General features: G+C 41.7%; 33 non-coding genes across 33 annotated transcripts; all 33 read right to left on the bottom strand.

Moving 5' to 3' along the window:
• Positions 1–231: 231 nt before the first annotated feature.
• On the bottom strand, positions 232–304 carry TRNAT-CGU (transfer RNA threonine (anticodon CGU)). Its single transcript has one exon. It is a non-coding gene; the product is annotated as a tRNA-Thr (tRNA).
• Positions 305–795: 491 nt separating this feature from the next.
• On the bottom strand, positions 796–868 carry TRNAT-UGU (transfer RNA threonine (anticodon UGU)). Its single transcript has one exon. It is a non-coding gene; the product is annotated as a tRNA-Thr (tRNA).
• Positions 869–1319: 451 nt separating this feature from the next.
• On the bottom strand, positions 1320–1392 carry TRNAT-CGU (transfer RNA threonine (anticodon CGU)). Its single transcript has one exon. It is a non-coding gene; the product is annotated as a tRNA-Thr (tRNA).
• Positions 1393–2957: 1565 nt separating this feature from the next.
• On the bottom strand, positions 2958–3030 carry TRNAT-UGU (transfer RNA threonine (anticodon UGU)). Its single transcript has one exon. It is a non-coding gene; the product is annotated as a tRNA-Thr (tRNA).
• Positions 3031–3481: 451 nt separating this feature from the next.
• TRNAT-CGU (transfer RNA threonine (anticodon CGU)) lies at positions 3482–3554 on the bottom strand. Its single transcript has one exon. It is a non-coding gene; the product is annotated as a tRNA-Thr (tRNA).
• A 490-nt stretch (positions 3555–4044) lies between these two features.
• Positions 4045–4117, bottom strand: TRNAT-UGU (transfer RNA threonine (anticodon UGU)). The gene has a single exon. It is a non-coding gene; the product is annotated as a tRNA-Thr (tRNA).
• Positions 4118–4568: 451 nt separating this feature from the next.
• Positions 4569–4641, bottom strand: TRNAT-CGU (transfer RNA threonine (anticodon CGU)). The gene has a single exon. It is a non-coding gene; the product is annotated as a tRNA-Thr (tRNA).
• Positions 4642–5132: 491 nt separating this feature from the next.
• TRNAT-UGU (transfer RNA threonine (anticodon UGU)) lies at positions 5133–5205 on the bottom strand. The gene has a single exon. It is a non-coding gene; the product is annotated as a tRNA-Thr (tRNA).
• Positions 5206–5655: 450 nt separating this feature from the next.
• TRNAT-CGU (transfer RNA threonine (anticodon CGU)) lies at positions 5656–5728 on the bottom strand. The gene has a single exon. It is a non-coding gene; the product is annotated as a tRNA-Thr (tRNA).
• Positions 5729–6219: 491 nt separating this feature from the next.
• TRNAT-UGU (transfer RNA threonine (anticodon UGU)) lies at positions 6220–6292 on the bottom strand. Its single transcript has one exon. It is a non-coding gene; the product is annotated as a tRNA-Thr (tRNA).
• A 451-nt stretch (positions 6293–6743) lies between these two features.
• Positions 6744–6816, bottom strand: TRNAT-CGU (transfer RNA threonine (anticodon CGU)). Its single transcript has one exon. It is a non-coding gene; the product is annotated as a tRNA-Thr (tRNA).
• Positions 6817–7307: 491 nt separating this feature from the next.
• On the bottom strand, positions 7308–7380 carry TRNAT-UGU (transfer RNA threonine (anticodon UGU)). The gene has a single exon. It is a non-coding gene; the product is annotated as a tRNA-Thr (tRNA).
• A 451-nt stretch (positions 7381–7831) lies between these two features.
• TRNAT-CGU (transfer RNA threonine (anticodon CGU)) lies at positions 7832–7904 on the bottom strand. Its single transcript has one exon. It is a non-coding gene; the product is annotated as a tRNA-Thr (tRNA).
• A 491-nt stretch (positions 7905–8395) lies between these two features.
• TRNAT-UGU (transfer RNA threonine (anticodon UGU)) lies at positions 8396–8468 on the bottom strand. The gene has a single exon. It is a non-coding gene; the product is annotated as a tRNA-Thr (tRNA).
• A 451-nt stretch (positions 8469–8919) lies between these two features.
• TRNAT-CGU (transfer RNA threonine (anticodon CGU)) lies at positions 8920–8992 on the bottom strand. The gene has a single exon. It is a non-coding gene; the product is annotated as a tRNA-Thr (tRNA).
• Positions 8993–9483: 491 nt separating this feature from the next.
• On the bottom strand, positions 9484–9556 carry TRNAT-UGU (transfer RNA threonine (anticodon UGU)). Its single transcript has one exon. It is a non-coding gene; the product is annotated as a tRNA-Thr (tRNA).
• Positions 9557–10007: 451 nt separating this feature from the next.
• On the bottom strand, positions 10008–10080 carry TRNAT-CGU (transfer RNA threonine (anticodon CGU)). The gene has a single exon. It is a non-coding gene; the product is annotated as a tRNA-Thr (tRNA).
• A 490-nt stretch (positions 10081–10570) lies between these two features.
• On the bottom strand, positions 10571–10643 carry TRNAT-UGU (transfer RNA threonine (anticodon UGU)). The gene has a single exon. It is a non-coding gene; the product is annotated as a tRNA-Thr (tRNA).
• A 451-nt stretch (positions 10644–11094) lies between these two features.
• On the bottom strand, positions 11095–11167 carry TRNAT-CGU (transfer RNA threonine (anticodon CGU)). Its single transcript has one exon. It is a non-coding gene; the product is annotated as a tRNA-Thr (tRNA).
• A 491-nt stretch (positions 11168–11658) lies between these two features.
• On the bottom strand, positions 11659–11731 carry TRNAT-UGU (transfer RNA threonine (anticodon UGU)). The gene has a single exon. It is a non-coding gene; the product is annotated as a tRNA-Thr (tRNA).
• Positions 11732–12181: 450 nt separating this feature from the next.
• Positions 12182–12254, bottom strand: TRNAT-CGU (transfer RNA threonine (anticodon CGU)). The gene has a single exon. It is a non-coding gene; the product is annotated as a tRNA-Thr (tRNA).
• A 491-nt stretch (positions 12255–12745) lies between these two features.
• Positions 12746–12818, bottom strand: TRNAT-UGU (transfer RNA threonine (anticodon UGU)). The gene has a single exon. It is a non-coding gene; the product is annotated as a tRNA-Thr (tRNA).
• A 451-nt stretch (positions 12819–13269) lies between these two features.
• Positions 13270–13342, bottom strand: TRNAT-CGU (transfer RNA threonine (anticodon CGU)). The gene has a single exon. It is a non-coding gene; the product is annotated as a tRNA-Thr (tRNA).
• Positions 13343–13833: 491 nt separating this feature from the next.
• On the bottom strand, positions 13834–13906 carry TRNAT-UGU (transfer RNA threonine (anticodon UGU)). The gene has a single exon. It is a non-coding gene; the product is annotated as a tRNA-Thr (tRNA).
• A 450-nt stretch (positions 13907–14356) lies between these two features.
• On the bottom strand, positions 14357–14429 carry TRNAT-CGU (transfer RNA threonine (anticodon CGU)). The gene has a single exon. It is a non-coding gene; the product is annotated as a tRNA-Thr (tRNA).
• Positions 14430–14920: 491 nt separating this feature from the next.
• TRNAT-UGU (transfer RNA threonine (anticodon UGU)) lies at positions 14921–14993 on the bottom strand. The gene has a single exon. It is a non-coding gene; the product is annotated as a tRNA-Thr (tRNA).
• A 451-nt stretch (positions 14994–15444) lies between these two features.
• On the bottom strand, positions 15445–15517 carry TRNAT-CGU (transfer RNA threonine (anticodon CGU)). Its single transcript has one exon. It is a non-coding gene; the product is annotated as a tRNA-Thr (tRNA).
• Positions 15518–16008: 491 nt separating this feature from the next.
• TRNAT-UGU (transfer RNA threonine (anticodon UGU)) lies at positions 16009–16081 on the bottom strand. Its single transcript has one exon. It is a non-coding gene; the product is annotated as a tRNA-Thr (tRNA).
• A 451-nt stretch (positions 16082–16532) lies between these two features.
• TRNAT-CGU (transfer RNA threonine (anticodon CGU)) lies at positions 16533–16605 on the bottom strand. The gene has a single exon. It is a non-coding gene; the product is annotated as a tRNA-Thr (tRNA).
• Positions 16606–17096: 491 nt separating this feature from the next.
• TRNAT-UGU (transfer RNA threonine (anticodon UGU)) lies at positions 17097–17169 on the bottom strand. The gene has a single exon. It is a non-coding gene; the product is annotated as a tRNA-Thr (tRNA).
• A 451-nt stretch (positions 17170–17620) lies between these two features.
• Positions 17621–17693, bottom strand: TRNAT-CGU (transfer RNA threonine (anticodon CGU)). Its single transcript has one exon. It is a non-coding gene; the product is annotated as a tRNA-Thr (tRNA).
• Positions 17694–18183: 490 nt separating this feature from the next.
• On the bottom strand, positions 18184–18256 carry TRNAT-UGU (transfer RNA threonine (anticodon UGU)). Its single transcript has one exon. It is a non-coding gene; the product is annotated as a tRNA-Thr (tRNA).
• A 1014-nt stretch (positions 18257–19270) lies between these two features.
• On the bottom strand, positions 19271–19343 carry TRNAT-UGU (transfer RNA threonine (anticodon UGU)). Its single transcript has one exon. It is a non-coding gene; the product is annotated as a tRNA-Thr (tRNA).
• Between the last annotated feature and the right edge of the window lie 349 nt (positions 19344–19692).

Genomic DNA, 19692 nt, shown 5'->3' with positions numbered 1-19692 from the left:
TTAACTGGACTTTTTACTTCCTTGGTTCAAATTACTGGTTTAGAAGCAAAGTGTTCACATCTGCCTAGTATTTTTTAATCCTTCAGATACATCCTATTATTATCCTGATGAGGAAACCTAGGCAGCTCCGAAACATTTGGCCATAAAATAGTCTGTAGCTGTGTTAGTATGTTTCACTACCAACATGGTTCCAAAGTACTTCTTCTACCTATCAGCCTAGGCTTGCAGGAAAGGCCCCAGTGAGAATTGAACTCACGACCCCTGGTTTACGAGACCAGTGCTCTAACCTCTGAGCTATGAAGCCTGCCTGTGGCGCACTGCCACAAATTTTTTTCCACATTTGCACCAGAACGTTAATTTACATTTTAAATATTTGCTGGTAGCACTACCTAAAACGCCATGAGTAGTGTTTAAGGAAAAGCATTCTGAAGGAAGTGGAATTTCAACCCACCACTCCAGGAGAGACAACAATGATTTTGAACGACACTTTACTTCAAAACAATAGACTGGAAAACACTCTCGGTTTTGTATGAAGAGTGTCCGCGCGCCCAGCAGAAGAGCATGCCATCGCACTGACCTACATGGCTATGAAAAGTTTCCGCAAGCTGAAGAGAATACGGTGATGTTAATAGTGTAATTCTTGGAATGACATTTAAAGACTGCAGGACTTCGACATTATGGTTGTTGATTTGGAATTCCGGGGAACAAAAAATAGAACTCTTGATAGATTCTATCTCTTCCTCGGTCCACAAAACCCGTTCCAAAAGTATTCACAATACCCTAGACTAATAAATTAGGCCCCAGTGAGAATTGAACTCACGACCCCTGGTTTACAAGACCAGTGCTCTAACCCCTGAGCTATGAAGCCCATTTCTTCAACTACTCGCACAGTGTTTTTCGTCCATTTCTACATTCCTTTTTCCAAATTCTAGAATGTCATAAGTGGGATTGTAACCAATGCCTCCAGGAGGGCTCTCGCAGTCATCCGGAAAAACACACGTGTGAAAAATTGTGAAACGTAAAGAAAGAGTGGTCACGTTAAGAGTCCAATTCTTGGGATGAAGTATAAAGACTGGAGCTGTTTGTCATTAACTGGACTTTTTACTTCCTTGGTTCAAATTACTGGTTTAGAAGCAAGGTGTTCACATCTGCCTAGTATTTTTTAATCCTTCAGATACATCCTATTATTATCCTGATGAGGAAACCTAGGCAGCTCCGAAACATTTGGCCATAAAATAGTCTGTAGCTGTGTTAGTATGGTTCACAACCAACATGGTTCCAAGGTACTTCTTCTACCTATCAGCCTAGGCTTGCAGGAAAGGCCCCAGTGAGAATTGAACTCACGACCCCTGGTTTACGAGACCAGTGCTCTAACCTCTGAGCTATGAAGCCTGCCTGTGGCGCACTGCCACAAATTTTTTTCCACATTTGCACCAGAAAGTTAATTTACATTTTAAATATTTGCAGGTAGCACTACCTAAAACGCCATGAGTAGTGTTTAAGGAAAAGCATTCTGAAGGAAGTGGAATTTCAACCCACCACTCCAGGAGAGACAACAATGATTTTGAACGACACTTTACTTCAAAACAATAGACTGGAAAACACTCTCGGTTTTGTATGAAGAGTGTCCGCGCGCCCAGCAGAAGAGCATGCCATCGCACTGACCTACATGGCTATGAAAAGTTTCCGCAACCTGAAGAGAATACGGTGATGTTAATAGTGTAATTCTTGGAATGACATTTAAAGACTGCAGGACTTCGACATTATGGTTGTTGATTTGGAATTCTGGGGAACAAAAAATAGAACTCTTGATAGATTCTATCTCTTCCTCGGTCCACAAAACCCGTTCCAAAAGTATTCACAATACCCTAGACTAATAAATCAGGCCCCAGTGAGAATTGAACTCATGACCCCTGGTTTACAAGACCAGTGCTCTAACCCCTGAGCTATGAAGCCCATTTCTTCAACTACTCGCACAGTGTTTTTCGTCCATTTCTACATTCCTTTTTCCAAATTCTAGAATGTCATAAGTGGGATTGTAACCAATGCCTCCAGGAGGGCTCTCGCAGTCATCCGGAAAAACACACGTGTGAAAAATTGTGAAACGTAAAGAAAGAGTGGTCACGTTAAGAGTCCAATTCTTGGGATGAAGTATAAAGACTGGAGCTGTTTGTCATTAACTGGACTTTTTACTTCCTTGGTTCAAATTACTGGTTTAGAAGCAAGGTGTTCACATCTGCCTAGTATTTTTTAATCCTTCAGATACATCCTATTATTATCCTGATGAGGAAACCTAGGCAGCTCCGAAACATTTGGCCATAAAATAGTCTGTAGCTGTGTTAGTATGTTTCACTACCAACATGGTTCCAAAGTACTTCTTCTACCTATCAGCCTAGGCTTGCAGGAAATTGAACTCACGACCCCTGGTTTACGAGACCAGTGCTCTAACCTCTGAGCTATGAAGCCTGCCTGTGGCGCACTGCCACAAATTTTTTTCCACATTTGCACCAGAAAGTTAATTTACATTTTAAATATTTGCAGGTAGCACTACCTAAAACGCCATGAGTAGTGTTTAAGGAAAAGCATTCTGAAGGAAGTGGAATTTCAACCCACCACTCCAGGAGAGACAAAAATGATTTTGAACGACACTTTACTTCAAAACAATAGACTGGAAAACACTCTCGGTTTTGTATGAAGAGTGTCCGCGCGCCCAGCAGAAGAGCATGCCATCGCACTGACCTACATGGCTATGAAAAGTTTCCGCAACCTGAAGAGAATACGGTGATGTTAATAGTGTAATTCTTGGAATGACATTTAAAGACTGCAGGACTTCGACATTATGGTTGTTGATTTGGAATTCTGGGGAACAAAAAATAGAACTCTTGATAGATTCTATCTCTTCCTCGGTCCACAAAACCCGTTCCAAAAGTATTCACAATACCCTAGACTAATAAATCAGGCCCCAGTGAGAATTGAACTCACGACCCCTGGTTTACAAGACCAGTGCTCTAACCCCTGAGCTATGAAGCCCATTTCTTCAACTACTCGCACAGTGTTTTTCGTCCATTTCTACATTCCTTTTTCCAAATTCTAGAATGTCATAAGTGGGATTGTAACCAATGCCTCCAGGAGGGCTCTCGCAGTCATCCGGAAAAACACACGTGTGAAAAATTGTGAAACGTAAAGAAAGAGTGGTCACGTTAAGAGTCCAATTCTTGGGATGAAGTATAAAGACTGGAGCTGTTTGTCATTAACTGGACTTTTTACTTCCTTGGTTCAAATTACTGGTTTAGAAGCAAAGTGTTCACATCTGCCTAGTATTTTTTAATCCTTCAGATACATCCTATTATTATCCTGATGAGGAAACCTAGGCAGCTCCGAAACATTTGGCCATAAAATAGTCTGTAGCTGTGTTAGTATGTTTCACTACCAACATGGTTCCAAAGTACTTCTTCTACCTATCAGCCTAGGCTTGCAGGAAAGGCCCCAGTGAGAATTGAACTCACGACCCCTGGTTTACGAGACCAGTGCTCTAACCTCTGAGCTATGAAGCCTGCCTGTGGCGCACTGCCACAAATTTTTTTCCACATTTGCACCAGAAAGTTAATTTACATTTTAAATATTTGCTGGTAGCACTACCTAAAACGCCATGAGTAGTGTTAAGGAAAAGCATTCTGAAGGAAGTGGAATTTCAACCCACCACTCCAGGAGAGACAACAATGATTTTGAACGACACTTTACTTCAAAACAATAGACTGGAAAACACTCTCGGTTTTGTATGAAGAGTGTCCGCGCGCCCAGCAGAAGAGCATGCCATCGCACTGACCTACATGGCTATGAAAAGTTTCCGCAACCTGAAGAGAATACGGTGATGTTAATAGTGTAATTCTTGGAATGACATTTAAAGACTGCAGGACTTCGACATTATGGTTGTTGATTTGGAATTCCGGGGAACAAAAAATAGAACTCTTGATAGATTCTATCTCTTCCTCGGTCCACAAAACCCGTTCCAAAAGTATTCACAATACCCTAGACTAATAAATTAGGCCCCAGTGAGAATTGAACTCACGACCCCTGGTTTACAAGACCAGTGCTCTAACCCCTGAGCTATGAAGCCCATTTCTTCAACTACTCGCACAGTGTTTTTCGTCCATTTCTACATTCCTTTTTCCAAATTCTAGAATGTCATAACTGGGATTGTAACCAATGCCTCCAGGAGGGCTCTCGCAGTCATCCGGAAAAACACACGTGTGAAAAATTGTGAAACGTAAAGAAAGAGTGGTCACGTTAAGAGTCCAATTCTTGGGATGAAGTATAAAGACTGGAGCTGTTTGTCATTAACTGGACCTTTTACTTCCTTGGTTCAAATTACTGGTTTAGAAGCAAGGTGTTCACATCTGCCTAGTATTTTTTAATCCTTCAGATACATCCTATTATTATCCTGATGAGGAAACCTAGGCAGCTCCGAAACATTTGGCCATAAAATAGTCTGTAGCTGTGTTAGTATGGTTCACAACCAACATGGTTCCAAGGTACTTCTTCTACCTATCAGCCTAGGCTTGCAGGAAAGGCCCCAGTGAGAATTGAACTCACGACCCCTGGTTTACGAGACCAGTGCTCTAACCTCTGAGCTATGAAGCCTGCCTGTGGCGCACTGCCACAAATTTTTTTCCACATTTGCACCAGAAAGTTAATTTACATTTTAAATATTTGCTGGTAGCACTACCTAAAACGCCATGAGTAGTGTTTAAGGAAAAGCATTCTGAAGGAAGTGGAATTTCAACCCACCACTCCAGGAGAGACAACAATGATTTTGAACGACACTTTACTTCAAAACAATAGACTGGAAAACACTCTCGGTTTTGTATGAAGAGTGTCCGCGCGCCCAGCAGAAGAGCATGCCATCGCACTGACCTACATGGCTATGAAAAGTTTCCGCAACCTGAAGAGAATACGGTGATGTTAATAGTGTAATTCTTGGAATGACATTTAAAGACTGCAGGACTTCGACATTATGGTTGTTGATTTGGAATTCCGGGGAACAAAAAATAGAACTCTTGATAGATTCTATCTCTTCCTCGGTCCACAAAACCCGTTCCAAAAGTATTCACAATACCCTAGACTAATAAATTAGGCCCCAGTGAGAATTGAACTCACGACCCCTGGTTTACAAGACCAGTGCTCTAACCCCTGAGCTATGAAGCCCATTTCTTCAACTACTCGCACAGTGTTTTTCGTCCATTTCTACATTCCTTTTTCCAAATTCTAGAATGTCATAAGTGGGATTGTAACCAATGCCTCCAGGAGGGCTCTCGCAGTCATCCGGAAAAACACACGTGTGAAAAATTGTGAAACGTAAAGAAAGAGTGGTCACGTTAAGAGTCCAATTCTTGGGATGAAGTATAAAGACTGGAGCTGTTTGTCATTAACTGGACTTTTTACTTCCTTGGTTCAAATTACTGGTTTAGAAGCAAAGTGTTCACATCTGCCTAGTATTTTTTAATCCTTCAGATACATCCTATTATTATCCTGATGAGGAAACCTAGGCAGCTCCGAAACATTTGGCCATAAAATAGTCTGTAGCTATGTTAGTATGTTTCACTACCAACATGGTCCAAGATACTTCTTCTACCTATCAGCCTAGGCTTGCAGGAAAGGCCCCAGTGAGAATTGAACTCACGACCCCTGGTTTACGAGACCAGTGCTCTAACCTCTGAGCTATGAAGCCTGCCTGTGGCGCACTGCCACAAATTTTTTTCCACATTTGCACCAGAAAGTTAATTTACATTTTAAATATTTGCTGGTAGCACTACCTAAAACGCCATGAGTAGTGTTTAAGGAAAAGCATTCTGAAGGAAGTGGAATTTCAACCCACCACTCCAGGAGAGACAACAATGATTTTGAACGACACTTTACTTCAAAACAATAGACTGGAAAACACTCTCGGTTTTGTATGAAGAGTGTCCGCGCGCCCAGCAGAAGAGCATGCCATCGCACTGACCTACATGGCTATGAAAAGTTTCCGCAACCTGAAGAGAATACGGTGATGTTAATAGTGTAATTCTTGGAATGACATTTAAAGACTGCAGGACTTCGACATTATGGTTGTTGATTTGGAATTCCGGGGAACAAAAAATAGAACTCTTGATAGATTCTATCTCTTCCTCGGTCCACAAAACCCGTTCCAAAAGTATTCACAATACCCTAGACTAATAAATTAGGCCCCAGTGAGAATTGAACTCACGACCCCTGGTTTACAAGACCAGTGCTCTAACCCCTGAGCTATGAAGCCCATTTCTTCAACTACTCGCACAGTGTTTTTCGTCCATTTCTACATTCCTTTTTCCAAATTCTAGAATGTCATAAGTGGGATTGTAACCAATGCCTCCAGGAGGGCTCTCGCAGTCATCCGGAAAAACACACGTGTGAAAAATTGTGAAACGTAAAGAAAGAGTGGTCACGTTAAGAGTCCAATTCTTGGGATGAAGTATAAAGACTGGAGCTGTTTGTCATTAACTGGACTTTTTACTTCCTTGGTTCAAATTACTGGTTTAGAAGCAAGGTGTTCACATCTGCCTAGTATTTTTTAATCCTTCAGATACATCCTATTATTATCCTGATGAGGAAACCTAGGCAGCTCCGAAACATTTGGCCATAAAATAGTCTGTAGCTGTGTTAGTATGGTTCACAACCAACATGGTTCCAAGGTACTTCTTCTACCTATCAGCCTAGGCTTGCAGGAAAGGCCCCAGTGAGAATTGAACTCACGACCCCTGGTTTACGAGACCAGTGCTCTAACCTCTGAGCTATGAAGCCTGCCTGTGGCGCACTGCCACAAATTTTTTTCCACATTTGCACCAGAAAGTTAATTTACATTTTAAATATTTGCTGGTAGCACTACCTAAAACGCCATGAGTAGTGTTTAAGGAAAAGCATTCTGAAGGAAGTGGAATTTCAACCCACCACTCCAGGAGAGACAACAATGATTTTGAACGACACTTTACTTCAAAACAATAGACTGGAAAACACTCTCGGTTTTGTATGAAGAGTGTCCGCGCGCCCAGCAGAAGAGCATGCCATCGCACTGACCTACATGGCTATGAAAAGTTTCCGCAACCTGAAGAGAATACGGTGATGTTAATAGTGTAATTCTTGGAATGACATTTAAAGACTGCAGGACTTCGACATTATGGTTGTTGATTTGGAATTCCGGGGAACAAAAAATAGAACTCTTGATAGATTCTATCTCTTCCTCGGTCCACAAAACCCGTTCCAAAAGTATTCACAATACCCTAGACTAATAAATTAGGCCCCAGTGAGAATTGAACTCACGACCCCTGGTTTACAAGACCAGTGCTCTAACCCCTGAGCTATGAAGCCCATTTCTTCAACTACTCGCACAGTGTTTTTCGTCCATTTCTACATTCCTTTTTCCAAATTCTAGAATGTCATAAGTGGGATTGTAACCAATGCCTCCAGGAGGGCTCTCGCAGTCATCCGGAAAAACACACGTGTGAAAAATTGTGAAACGTAAAGAAAGAGTGGTCACGTTAAGAGTCCAATTCTTGGGATGAAGTATAAAGACTGGAGCTGTTTGTCATTAACTGGACTTTTTACTTCCTTGGTTCAAATTACTGGTTTAGAAGCAAGGTGTTCACATCTGCCTAGTATTTTTTAATCCTTCAGATACATCCTATTATTATCCTGATGAGGAAACCTAGGCAGCTCCGAAACATTTGGCCATAAAATAGTCTGTAGCTGTGTTAGTATGGTTCACAACCAACATGGTTCCAAGGTACTTCTTCTACCTATCAGCCTAGGCTTGCAGGAAAGGCCCCAGTGAGAATTGAACTCACGACCCCTGGTTTACGAGACCAGTGCTCTAACCTCTGAGCTATGAAGCCTGCCTGTGGCGCACTGCCACAAATTTTTTTCCACATTTGCACCAGAAAGTTAATTTACATTTTAAATATTTGCTGGTAGCACTACCTAAAACGCCATGAGTAGTGTTTAAGGAAAAGCATTCTGAAGGAAGTGGAATTTCAACCCACCACTCCAGGAGAGACAACAATGATTTTGAACGACACTTTACTTCAAAACAATAGACTGGAAAACACTCTCGGTTTTGTATGAAGAGTGTCCGCGCGCCCAGCAGAAGAGCATGCCATCGCACTGACCTACATGGCTATGAAAAGTTTCCGCAACCTGAAGAGAATACGGTGATGTTAATAGTGTAATTCTTGGAATGACATTTAAAGACTGCAGGACTTCGACATTATGGTTGTTGATTTGGAATTCCGGGGAACAAAAAATAGAACTCTTGATAGATTCTATCTCTTCCTCGGTCCACAAAACCCGTTCCAAAAGTATTCACAATACCCTAGACTAATAAATTAGGCCCCAGTGAGAATTGAACTCACGACCCCTGGTTTACAAGACCAGTGCTCTAACCCCTGAGCTATGAAGCCTATTTCTTCAACTACTCGCACAGTGTTTTTCGTCCATTTCTACATTCCTTTTTCCAAATTCTAGAATGTCATAAGTGGGATTGTAACCAATGCCTCCAGGAGGGCTCTCGCAGTCATCCGGAAAAACACACGTGTGAAAAATTGTGAAACGTAAAGAAAGAGTGGTCACGTTAAGAGTCCAATTCTTGGGATGAAGTATAAAGACTGGAGCTGTTTGTCATTAACTGGACTTTTTACTTCCTTGGTTCAAATTACTGGTTTAGAAGCAAGGTGTTCACATCTGCCTAGTATTTTTTAATCCTTCAGATACATCCTATTATTATCCTGATGAGGAAACCTAGGCAGCTCCGAAACATTTGGCCATAAAATAGTCTGTAGCTGTGTTAGTATGGTTCACAACCAACATGGTTCCAAGGTACTTCTTCTACCTATCAGCCTAGGCTTGCAGGAAAGGCCCCAGTGAGAATTGAACTCACGACCCCTGGTTTACGAGACCAGTGCTCTAACCTCTGAGCTATGAAGCCTGCCTGTGGCGCACTGCCACAAATTTTTTTCCACATTTGCACCAGAAAGTTAATTTACATTTTAAATATTTGCAGGTAGCACTACCTAAAACGCCATGAGTAGTGTTTAAGGAAAAGCATTCTGAAGGAAGTGGAATTTCAACCCACCACTCCAGGAGAGACAAAAATGATTTTGAACGACACTTTACTTCAAAACAATAGACTGGAAAACACTCTCGGTTTTGTATGAAGAGTGTCCGCGCGCCCAGCAGAAGAGCATGCCATCGCACTGACCTACATGGCTATGAAAAGTTTCCGCAACCTGAAGAGAATACGGTGATGTTAATAGTGTAATTCTTGGAATGACATTTAAAGACTGCAGGACTTCGACATTATGGTTGTTGATTTGGAATTCTGGGGAACAAAAAATAGAACTCTTGATAGATTCTATCTCTTCCTCGGTCCACAAAACCCGTTCCAAAAGTATTCACAATACCCTAGACTAATAAATCAGGCCCCAGTGAGAATTGAACTCACGACCCCTGGTTTACAAGACCAGTGCTCTAACCCCTGAGCTATGAAGCCCATTTCTTCAACTACTCGCACAGTGTTTTTCGTCCATTTCTACATTCCTTTTTCCAAATTCTAGAATGTCATAAGTGGGATTGTAACCAATGCCTCCAGGAGGGCTCTCGCAGTCATCCGGAAAAACACACGTGTGAAAAATTGTGAAACGTAAAGAAAGAGTGGTCACGTTAAGAGTCCAATTCTTGGGATGAAGTATAAAGACTGGAGCTGTTTGTCATTAACTGGACTTTTTACTTCCTTGGTTCAAATTACTGGTTTAGAAGCAAAGTGTTCACATCTGCCTAGTATTTTTTAATCCTTCAGATACATCCTATTATTATCCTGATGAGGAAACCTAGGCAGCTCCGAAACATTTGGCCATAAAATAGTCTGTAGCTGTGTTAGTATGTTTCACTACCAACATGGTTCCAAAGTACTTCTTCTACCTATCAGCCTAGGCTTGCAGGAAAGGCCCCAGTGAGAATTGAACTCACGACCCCTGGTTTACGAGACCAGTGCTCTAACCTCTGAGCTATGAAGCCTGCCTGTGGCGCACTGCCACAAATTTTTTTCCACATTTGCACCAGAAAGTTAATTTACATTTTAAATATTTGCTGGTAGCACTACCTAAAACGCCATGAGTAGTGTTAAGGAAAAGCATTCTGAAGGAAGTGGAATTTCAACCCACCACTCCAGGAGAGACAACAATGATTTTGAACGACACTTTACTTCAAAACAATAGACTGGAAAACACTCTCGGTTTTGTATGAAGAGTGTCCGCGCGCCCAGCAGAAGAGCATGCCATCGCACTGACCTACATGGCTATGAAAAGTTTCCGCAACCTGAAGAGAATACGGTGATGTTAATAGTGTAATTCTTGGAATGACATTTAAAGACTGCAGGACTTCGACATTATGGTTGTTGATTTGGAATTCCGGGGAACAAAAAATAGAACTCTTGATAGATTCTATCTCTTCCTCGGTCCACAAAACCCGTTCCAAAAGTATTCACAATACCCTAGACTAATAAATTAGGCCCCAGTGAGAATTGAACTCACGACCCCTGGTTTACAAGACCAGTGCTCTAACCCCTGAGCTATGAAGCCCATTTCTTCAACTACTCGCACAGTGTTTTTCGTCCATTTCTACATTCCTTTTTCCAAATTCTAGAATGTCATAACTGGGATTGTAACCAATGCCTCCAGGAGGGCTCTCGCAGTCATCCGGAAAAACACACGTGTGAAAAATTGTGAAACGTAAAGAAAGAGTGGTCACGTTAAGAGTCCAATTCTTGGGATGAAGTATAAAGACTGGAGCTGTTTGTCATTAACTGGACCTTTTACTTCCTTGGTTCAAATTACTGGTTTAGAAGCAAGGTGTTCACATCTGCCTAGTATTTTTTAATCCTTCAGATACATCCTATTATTATCCTGATGAGGAAACCTAGGCAGCTCCGAAACATTTGGCCATAAAATAGTCTGTAGCTGTGTTAGTATGGTTCACAACCAACATGGTTCCAAGGTACTTCTTCTACCTATCAGCCTAGGCTTGCAGGAAAGGCCCCAGTGAGAATTGAACTCACGACCCCTGGTTTACGAGACCAGTGCTCTAACCTCTGAGCTATGAAGCCTGCCTGTGGCGCACTGCCACAAATTTTTTTCCACATTTGCACCAGAAAGTTAATTTACATTTTAAATATTTGCTGGTAGCACTACCTAAAACGCCATGAGTAGTGTTTAAGGAAAAGCATTCTGAAGGAAGTGGAATTTCAACCCACCACTCCAGGAGAGACAACAATGATTTTGAACGACACTTTACTTCAAAACAATAGACTGGAAAACACTCTCGGTTTTGTATGAAGAGTGTCCGCGCGCCCAGCAGAAGAGCATGCCATCGCACTGACCTACATGGCTATGAAAAGTTTCCGCAACCTGAAGAGAATACGGTGATGTTAATAGTGTAATTCTTGGAATGACATTTAAAGACTGCAGGACTTCGACATTATGGTTGTTGATTTGGAATTCCGGGGAACAAAAAATAGAACTCTTGATAGATTCTATCTCTTCCTCGGTCCACAAAACCCGTTCCAAAAGTATTCACAATACCCTAGACTAATAAATTAGGCCCCAGTGAGAATTGAACTCACGACCCCTGGTTTACAAGACCAGTGCTCTAACCCCTGAGCTATGAAGCCCATTTCTTCAACTACTCGCACAGTGTTTTTCGTCCATTTCTACATTCCTTTTTCCAAATTCTAGAATGTCATAACTGGGATTGTAACCAATGCCTCCAGGAGGGCTCTCGCAGTCATCCGGAAAAACACACGTGTGAAAAATTGTGAAACGTAAAGAAAGAGTGGTCACGTTAAGAGTCCAATTCTTGGGATGAAGTATAAAGACTGGAGCTGTTTGTCATTAACTGGACTTTTTACTTCCTTGGTTCAAATTACTGGTTTAGAAGCAAAGTGTTCACATCTGCCTAGTATTTTTTAATCCTTCAGATACATCCTATTATTATCCTGATGAGGAAACCTAGGCAGCTCCGAAACATTTGGCCATAAAATAGTCTGTAGCTATGTTAGTATGTTTCACTACCAACATGGTCCAAGATACTTCTTCTACCTATCAGCCTAGGCTTGCAGGAAAGGCCCCAGTGAGAATTGAACTCACGACCCCTGGTTTACGAGACCAGTGCTCTAACCTCTGAGCTATGAAGCCTGCCTGTGGCGCACTGCCACAAATTTTTTTCCACATTTGCACCAGAAAGTTAATTTACATTTTAAATATTTGCTGGTAGCACTACCTAAAACGCCATGAGTAGTGTTTAAGGAAAAGCATTCTGAAGGAAGTGGAATTTCAACCCACCACTCCAGGAGAGACAACAATGATTTTGAACGACACTTTACTTCAAAACAATAGACTGGAAAACACTCTCGGTTTTGTATGAAGAGTGTCCGCGCGCCCAGCAGAAGAGCATGCCATCGCACTGACCTACATGGCTATGAAAAGTTTCCGCAACCTGAAGAGAATACGGTGATGTTAATAGTGTAATTCTTGGAATGACATTTAAAGACTGCAGGACTTCGACATTATGGTTGTTGATTTGGAATTCCGGGGAACAAAAAATAGAACTCTTGATAGATTCTATCTCTTCCTCGGTCCACAAAACCCGTTCCAAAAGTATTCACAATACCCTAGACTAATAAATTAGGCCCCAGTGAGAATTGAACTCACGACCCCTGGTTTACAAGACCAGTGCTCTAACCCCTGAGCTATGAAGCCCATTTCTTCAACTACTCGCACAGTGTTTTTCGTCCATTTCTACATTCCTTTTTCCAAATTCTAGAATGTCATAAGTGGGATTGTAACCAATGCCTCCAGGAGGGCTCTCGCAGTCATCCGGAAAAACACACGTGTGAAAAATTGTGAAACGTAAAGAAAGAGTGGTCACGTTAAGAGTCCAATTCTTGGGATGAAGTATAAAGACTGGAGCTGTTTGTCATTAACTGGACTTTTTACTTCCTTGGTTCAAATTACTGGTTTAGAAGCAAGGTGTTCACATCTGCCTAGTATTTTTTAATCCTTCAGATACATCCTATTATTATCCTGATGAGGAAACCTAGGCAGCTCCGAAACATTTGGCCATAAAATAGTCTGTAGCTGTGTTAGTATGGTTCACAACCAACATGGTTCCAAGGTACTTCTTCTACCTATCAGCCTAGGCTTGCAGGAAAGGCCCCAGTGAGAATTGAACTCACGACCCCTGGTTTACGAGACCAGTGCTCTAACCTCTGAGCTATGAAGCCTGCCTGTGGCGCACTGCCACAAATTTTTTTCCACATTTGCACCAGAAAGTTAATTTACATTTTAAATATTTGCTGGTAGCACTACCTAAAACGCCATGAGTAGTGTTTAAGGAAAAGCATTCTGAAGGAAGTGGAATTTCAACCCACCACTCCAGGAGAGACAACAATGATTTTGAACGACACTTTACTTCAAAACAATAGACTGGAAAACACTCTCGGTTTTGTATGAAGAGTGTCCGCGCGCCCAGCAGAAGAGCATGCCATCGCACTGACCTACATGGCTATGAAAAGTTTCCGCAACCTGAAGAGAATACGGTGATGTTAATAGTGTAATTCTTGGAATGACATTTAAAGACTGCAGGACTTCGACATTATGGTTGTTGATTTGGAATTCCGGGGAACAAAAAATAGAACTCTTGATAGATTCTATCTCTTCCTCGGTCCACAAAACCCGTTCCAAAAGTATTCACAATACCCTAGACTAATAAATTAGGCCCCAGTGAGAATTGAACTCACGACCCCTGGTTTACAAGACCAGTGCTCTAACCCCTGAGCTATGAAGCCCATTTCTTCAACTACTCGCACAGTGTTTTTCGTCCATTTCTACATTCCTTTTTCCAAATTCTAGAATGTCATAACTGGGATTGTAACCAATGCCTCCAGGAGGGCTCTCGCAGTCATCCGGAAAAACACACGTGTGAAAAATTGTGAAACGTAAAGAAAGAGTGGTCACGTTAAGAGTCCAATTCTTGGGATGAAGTATAAAGACTGGAGCTGTTTGTCATTAACTGGACTTTTTACTTCCTTGGTTCAAATTACTGGTTTAGAAGCAAAGTGTTCACATCTGCCTAGTATTTTTTAATCCTTCAGATACATCCTATTATTATCCTGATGAGGAAACCTAGGCAGCTCCGAAACATTTGGCCATAAAATAGTCTGTAGCTATGTTAGTATGTTTCACTACCAACATGGTCCAAGATACTTCTTCTACCTATCAGCCTAGGCTTGCAGGAAAGGCCCCAGTGAGAATTGAACTCACGACCCCTGGTTTACGAGACCAGTGCTCTAACCTCTGAGCTATGAAGCCTGCCTGTGGCGCACTGCCACAAACGTTTTTCCACATTTGCACCAGAAAGTTAATTTACATTTTAAATATTTGCAGGTAGCACTACCTAAAACGCCATGAGTAGTGTTTAAGGAAAAGCATTCTGAAGGAAGTGGAATTTCAACCCACCACTCCAGGAGAGACAAAAATGATTTTGAACGACACTTTACTTCAAAACAATAGACTGGAAAACACTCTCGGTTTTGTATGAAGAGTGTCCGCGCGCCCAGCAGAAGAGCATGCCATCGCACTGACCTACATGGCTATGAAAAGTTTCCGCAACCTGAAGAGAATACGGTGATGTTAATAGTGTAATTCTTGGAATGACATTTAAAGACTGCAGGACTTCGACATTATGGTTGTTGATTTGGAATTCTGGGGAACAAAAAATAGAACTCTTGATAGATTCTATCTCTTCCTCGGTCCACAAAACCCGTTCCAAAAGTATTCACAATACCCTAGACTAATAAATTAGGCCCCAGTGAGAATTGAACTCACGACCCCTGGTTTACAAGACCAGTGCTCTAACCCCTGAGCTATGAAGCCCATTTCTTCATCTACTCGCACAGTGTTTTTCGTCCATTTCTACATTCCTTTTTCCAAATTCTAGAATGTCATAAGTGGGATTGTAACCAATGCCTCCAGGAGGGCTCTCGCAGTCATCCGGAAAAACACACGTGTGAAAAATTGTGAAACGTAAAGAAAGAGTGGTCACGTTAAGAGTCCAATTCTTGGGATGAAGTATAAAGACTGGAGCTGTTTGTCATTAACTGGACTTTTTACTTCCTTGGTTCAAATTACTGGTTTAGAAGCAAGGTGTTCACATCTGCCTAGTATTTTTTAATCCTTCAGATACATCCTATTATTATCCTGATGAGGAAACCTAGGCAGCTCCGAAACATTTGGCCATAAAATAGTCTGTAGCTGTGTTAGTATGGTTCACAACCAACATGGTTCCAAGGTACTTCTTCTACCTATCAGCCTAGGCTTGCAGGAAAGGCCCCAGTGAGAATTGAACTCACGACCCCTGGTTTACGAGACCAGTGCTCTAACCTCTGAGCTATGAAGCCTGCCTGTGGCGCACTGCCACAAATTTTTTTCCACATTTGCACCAGAAAGTTAATTTACATTTTAAATATTTGCAGGTAGCACTACCTAAAACGCCATGAGTAGTGTTTAAGGAAAAGCATTCTGAAGGAAGTGGAATTTCAACCCACCACTCCAGGAGAGACAACAATGATTTTGAACGACACTTTACTTCAAAACAATAGACTGGAAAACACTCTCGGTTTTGTATGAAGAGTGTCCGCGCGCCCAGCAGAAGAGCATGCCATCGCACTGACCTACATGGCTATGAAAAGTTTCCGCAACCTGAAGAGAATACGGTGATGTTAATAGTGTAATTCTTGGAATGACATTTAAAGACTGCAGGACTTCGACATTATGGTTGTTGATTTGGAATTCCGGGGAACAAAAAATAGAACTCTTGATAGATTCTATCTCTTCCTCGGTCCACAAAACCCGTTCCAAAAGTATTCACAATACCCTAGACTAATAAATTAGGCCCCAGTGAGAATTGAACTCACGACCCCTGGTTTACAAGACCAGTGCTCTAACCCCTGAGCTATGAAGCCCATTTCTTCAACTACTCGCACAGTGTTTTTCGTCCATTTCTACATTCCTTTTTCCAAATTCTAGAATGTCATAAGTGGGATTGTAACCAATGCCTCCAGGAGGGCTCTCGCAGTCATCCGGAAAAACACACGTGTGAAAAATTGTGAAACGTAAAGAAAGAGTGGTCACGTTAAGAGTCCAATTCTTGGGATGAAGTATAAAGACTGGAGCTGTTTGTCATTAACTGGACTTTTTACTTCCTTGGTTCAAATTACTGGTTTAGAAGCAAAGTGTTCACATCTGCCTAGTATTTTTTAATCCTTCAGATACATCCTATTATTATCCTGATGAGGAAACCTAGGCAGCTCCGAAACATTTGGCCATAAAATAGTCTGTAGCTGTGTTAGTATGTTTCACTAGCAACATGGTTCCAAGGTACTTCTTCTACCTATCAGCCTAGGCTTGCAGGAAAGGCCCCAGTGAGAATTGAACTCACGACCCCTGGTTTACGAGACCAGTGCTCTAACCTCTGAGCTATGAAGCCTGCCTGTGGCGCACTGCCACAAACGTTTTTCCACATTTGCACCAGAAAGTTAATTTACATTTTAAATATTTGCAGGTAGCACTACCTAAAACGCCATGAGTAGTGTTTAAGGAAAAGCATTCTGAAGGAAGTGGAATTTCAACCCACCACTCCAGGAGAGACAAAAATGATTTTGAACGACACTTTACTTCAAAACAATAGACTGGAAAACACTCTCGGTTTTGTATGAAGAGTGTCCGCGCGCCCAGCAGAAGAGCATGCCATCGCACTGACCTACATGGCTATGAAAAGTTTCCGCAACCTGAAGAGAATACGGTGATGTTAATAGTGTAATTCTTGGAATGACATTTAAAGACTGCAGGACTTCGACATTATGGTTGTTGATTTGGAATTCTGGGGAACAAAAAATAGAACTCTTGATAGATTCTATCTCTTCCTCGGTCCACAAAACCCGTTCCAAAAGTATTCACAATACCCTAGACTAATAAATCAGGCCCCAGTGAGAATTGAACTCACGGCCCCTGGTTTACAAGACCAGTGCTCTAACCCCTGAGCTATGAAGCCCATTTCTTCAACTACTCGCACAGTGTTTTTCGTCCATTTCTACATTCCTTTTTCCAAATTCTAGAATGTCATAAGTGGGATTGTAACCAATGCCTCCAGGAGGGCTCTCGCAGTCATCCGGAAAAACACACGTGTGAAAAATTGTGAAACGTAAAGAAAGAGTGGTCACGTTAAGAGTCCAATTCTTGGGATGAAGTATAAAGACTGGAGCTGTTTGTCATTAACTGGACTTTTTACTTCCTTGGTTCAAATTACTGGTTTAGAAGCAAAGTGTTCACATCTGCCTAGTATTTTTTAATCCTTCAGATACATCCTATTATTATCCTGATGAGGAAACCTAGGCAGCTCCGAAACATTTGGCCATAAAATAGTCTGTAGCTGTGTTAGTATGTTTCACTACCAACATGGTTCCAAAGTACTTCTTCTACCTATCAGCCTAGGCTTGAAGGAAAGGCCCCAGTGAGAATTGAACTCACGACCCCTGGTTTACGAGACCAGTGCTCTAACCTCTGAGCTATGAAGCCTGCCTGTGGCGCACTGCCACAAATTTTTTTCCACATTTGCACCAGAAAGTTAATTTACATTTTAAATATTTGCTGGTAGCACTACCTAAAACGCCATGAGTAGTGTTAAGGAAAAGCATTCTGAAGGAAGTGGAATTTCAACCCACCACTCCAGGAGAGACAACAATGATTTTGAACGACACTTTACTTCAAAACAATAGACTGGAAAACACTCTCGGTTTTGTATGAAGAGTGTCCGCGCGCCCAGCAGAAGAGCATGCCATCGCACTGACCTACATGGCTATGAAAAGTTTCCGCAACCTGAAGAGAATACGGTGATGTTAATAGTGTAATTCTTGGAATGACATTTAAAGACTGCAGGACTTCGACATTATGGTTGTTGATTTGGAATTCCGGGGAACAAAAAATAGAACTCTTGATAGATTCTATCTCTTCCTCGGTCCACAAAACCCGTTCCAAAAGTATTCACAATACCCTAGACTAATAAATTAGGCCCCAGTGAGAATTGAACTCACGACCCCTGGTTTACAAGACCAGTGCTCTAACCCCTGAGCTATGAAGCCCATTTCTTCAACTACTCGCACAGTGTTTTTCGTCCATTTCTACATTCCTTTTTCCAAATTCTAGAATGTCATAAGTGGGATTGTAACCAATGCCTCCAGGAGGGCTCTCGCAGTCATCCGGAAAAACACACGTGTGAAAAATTGTGAAACGTAAAGAAAGAGTGGTCACGTTAAGAGTCCAATTCTTGGGATGAAGTATAAAGACTGGAGCTGTTTGTCATTAACTGGACTTTTTACTTCCTTGGTTCAAATTACTGGTTTAGAAGCAAGGTGTTCACATCTGCCTATTATTTTTTAATCCTTCAGATACATCCTATTATTATCCTGATGAGGAAACCTAGGCAGCTCCGAAACATTTGGCCATAAAATAGTCTGTAGCTGTGTTAGTATGGTTCACAACCAACATGGTTCCAAGGTACTTCTTCTACCTATCAGCCTAGGCTTGCAGGAAAGGCCCCAGTGAGAATTGAACTCACGACCCCTGGTTACGAGACCAGTGCTCTAACCTCTGAGCTATGAAGCCTGCCTGTGGCGCACTGCCACAAATTTTTTTCCACATTTGCACCAGAAAGTTAATTTACATTTTAAATATTTGCTGGTAGCACTACCTAAAACGCCATGAGTAGTGTTTAAGGAAAAGCATTCTGAAGGAAGTGGAATTTCAACCCACCACTCCAGGAGAGACAACAATGATTTTGAACGACACTTTACTTCAAAACAATAGACTGGAAAACACTCTCGGTTTTGTATGAAGAGTGTCCGCGCGCCCAGCAGAAGAGCATGCCATCGCACTGACCTACATGGCTATGAAAAGTTTCCGCAACCTGAAGAGAATACGGTGATGTTAATAGTGTAATTCTTGGAATGACATTTAAAGACTGCAGGACTTCGACATTATGGTTGTTGATTTGGAATTCCGGGGAACAAAAAATAGAACTCTTGATAGATTCTATCTCTTCCTCGGTCCACAAAACCCGTTCCAAAAGTATTCACAATACCCTAGACTAATAAATTAGGCCCCAGTGAGAATTGAACTCACGACCCCTGGTTTACAAGACCAGTGCTCTAACCCCTGAGCTATGAAGCCCATTTCTTCAACTACTCGCACAGTGTTTTTCGTCCATTTCTACATTCCTTTTTCCAAATTCTAGAATGTCATAAGTGGGATTGTAACCAATGCCTCCAGGAGGGCTCTCGCAGTCATCCGGAAAAACACACGTGTGAAAAATTGTGAAACGTAAAGAAAGAGTGGTCACGTTAAGAGTCCAATTCTTGGGATGAAGTATAAAGACTGGAGCTGTTTGTCATTAACTGGACTTTTTACTTCCTTGGTTCAAATTACTGGTTTAGAAGCAAAGTGTTCACATCTGCCTAGTATTTTTTAATCCTTCAGAAACATCCTATTATTATCCTGATGAGGAAACCTAGGCAGCTCC

The sequence above is a fragment of the Eleutherodactylus coqui genome, chromosome 7, assembly GCF_035609145.1.
Source record: "Eleutherodactylus coqui strain aEleCoq1 chromosome 7, aEleCoq1.hap1, whole genome shotgun sequence".
Classification (NCBI taxonomy): domain Eukaryota; kingdom Metazoa; phylum Chordata; class Amphibia; order Anura; family Eleutherodactylidae; genus Eleutherodactylus; species Eleutherodactylus coqui.
Note: the sequence above shows the minus strand (reverse complement) of the source record. Positions and strands in the feature narration are given on the sequence as shown.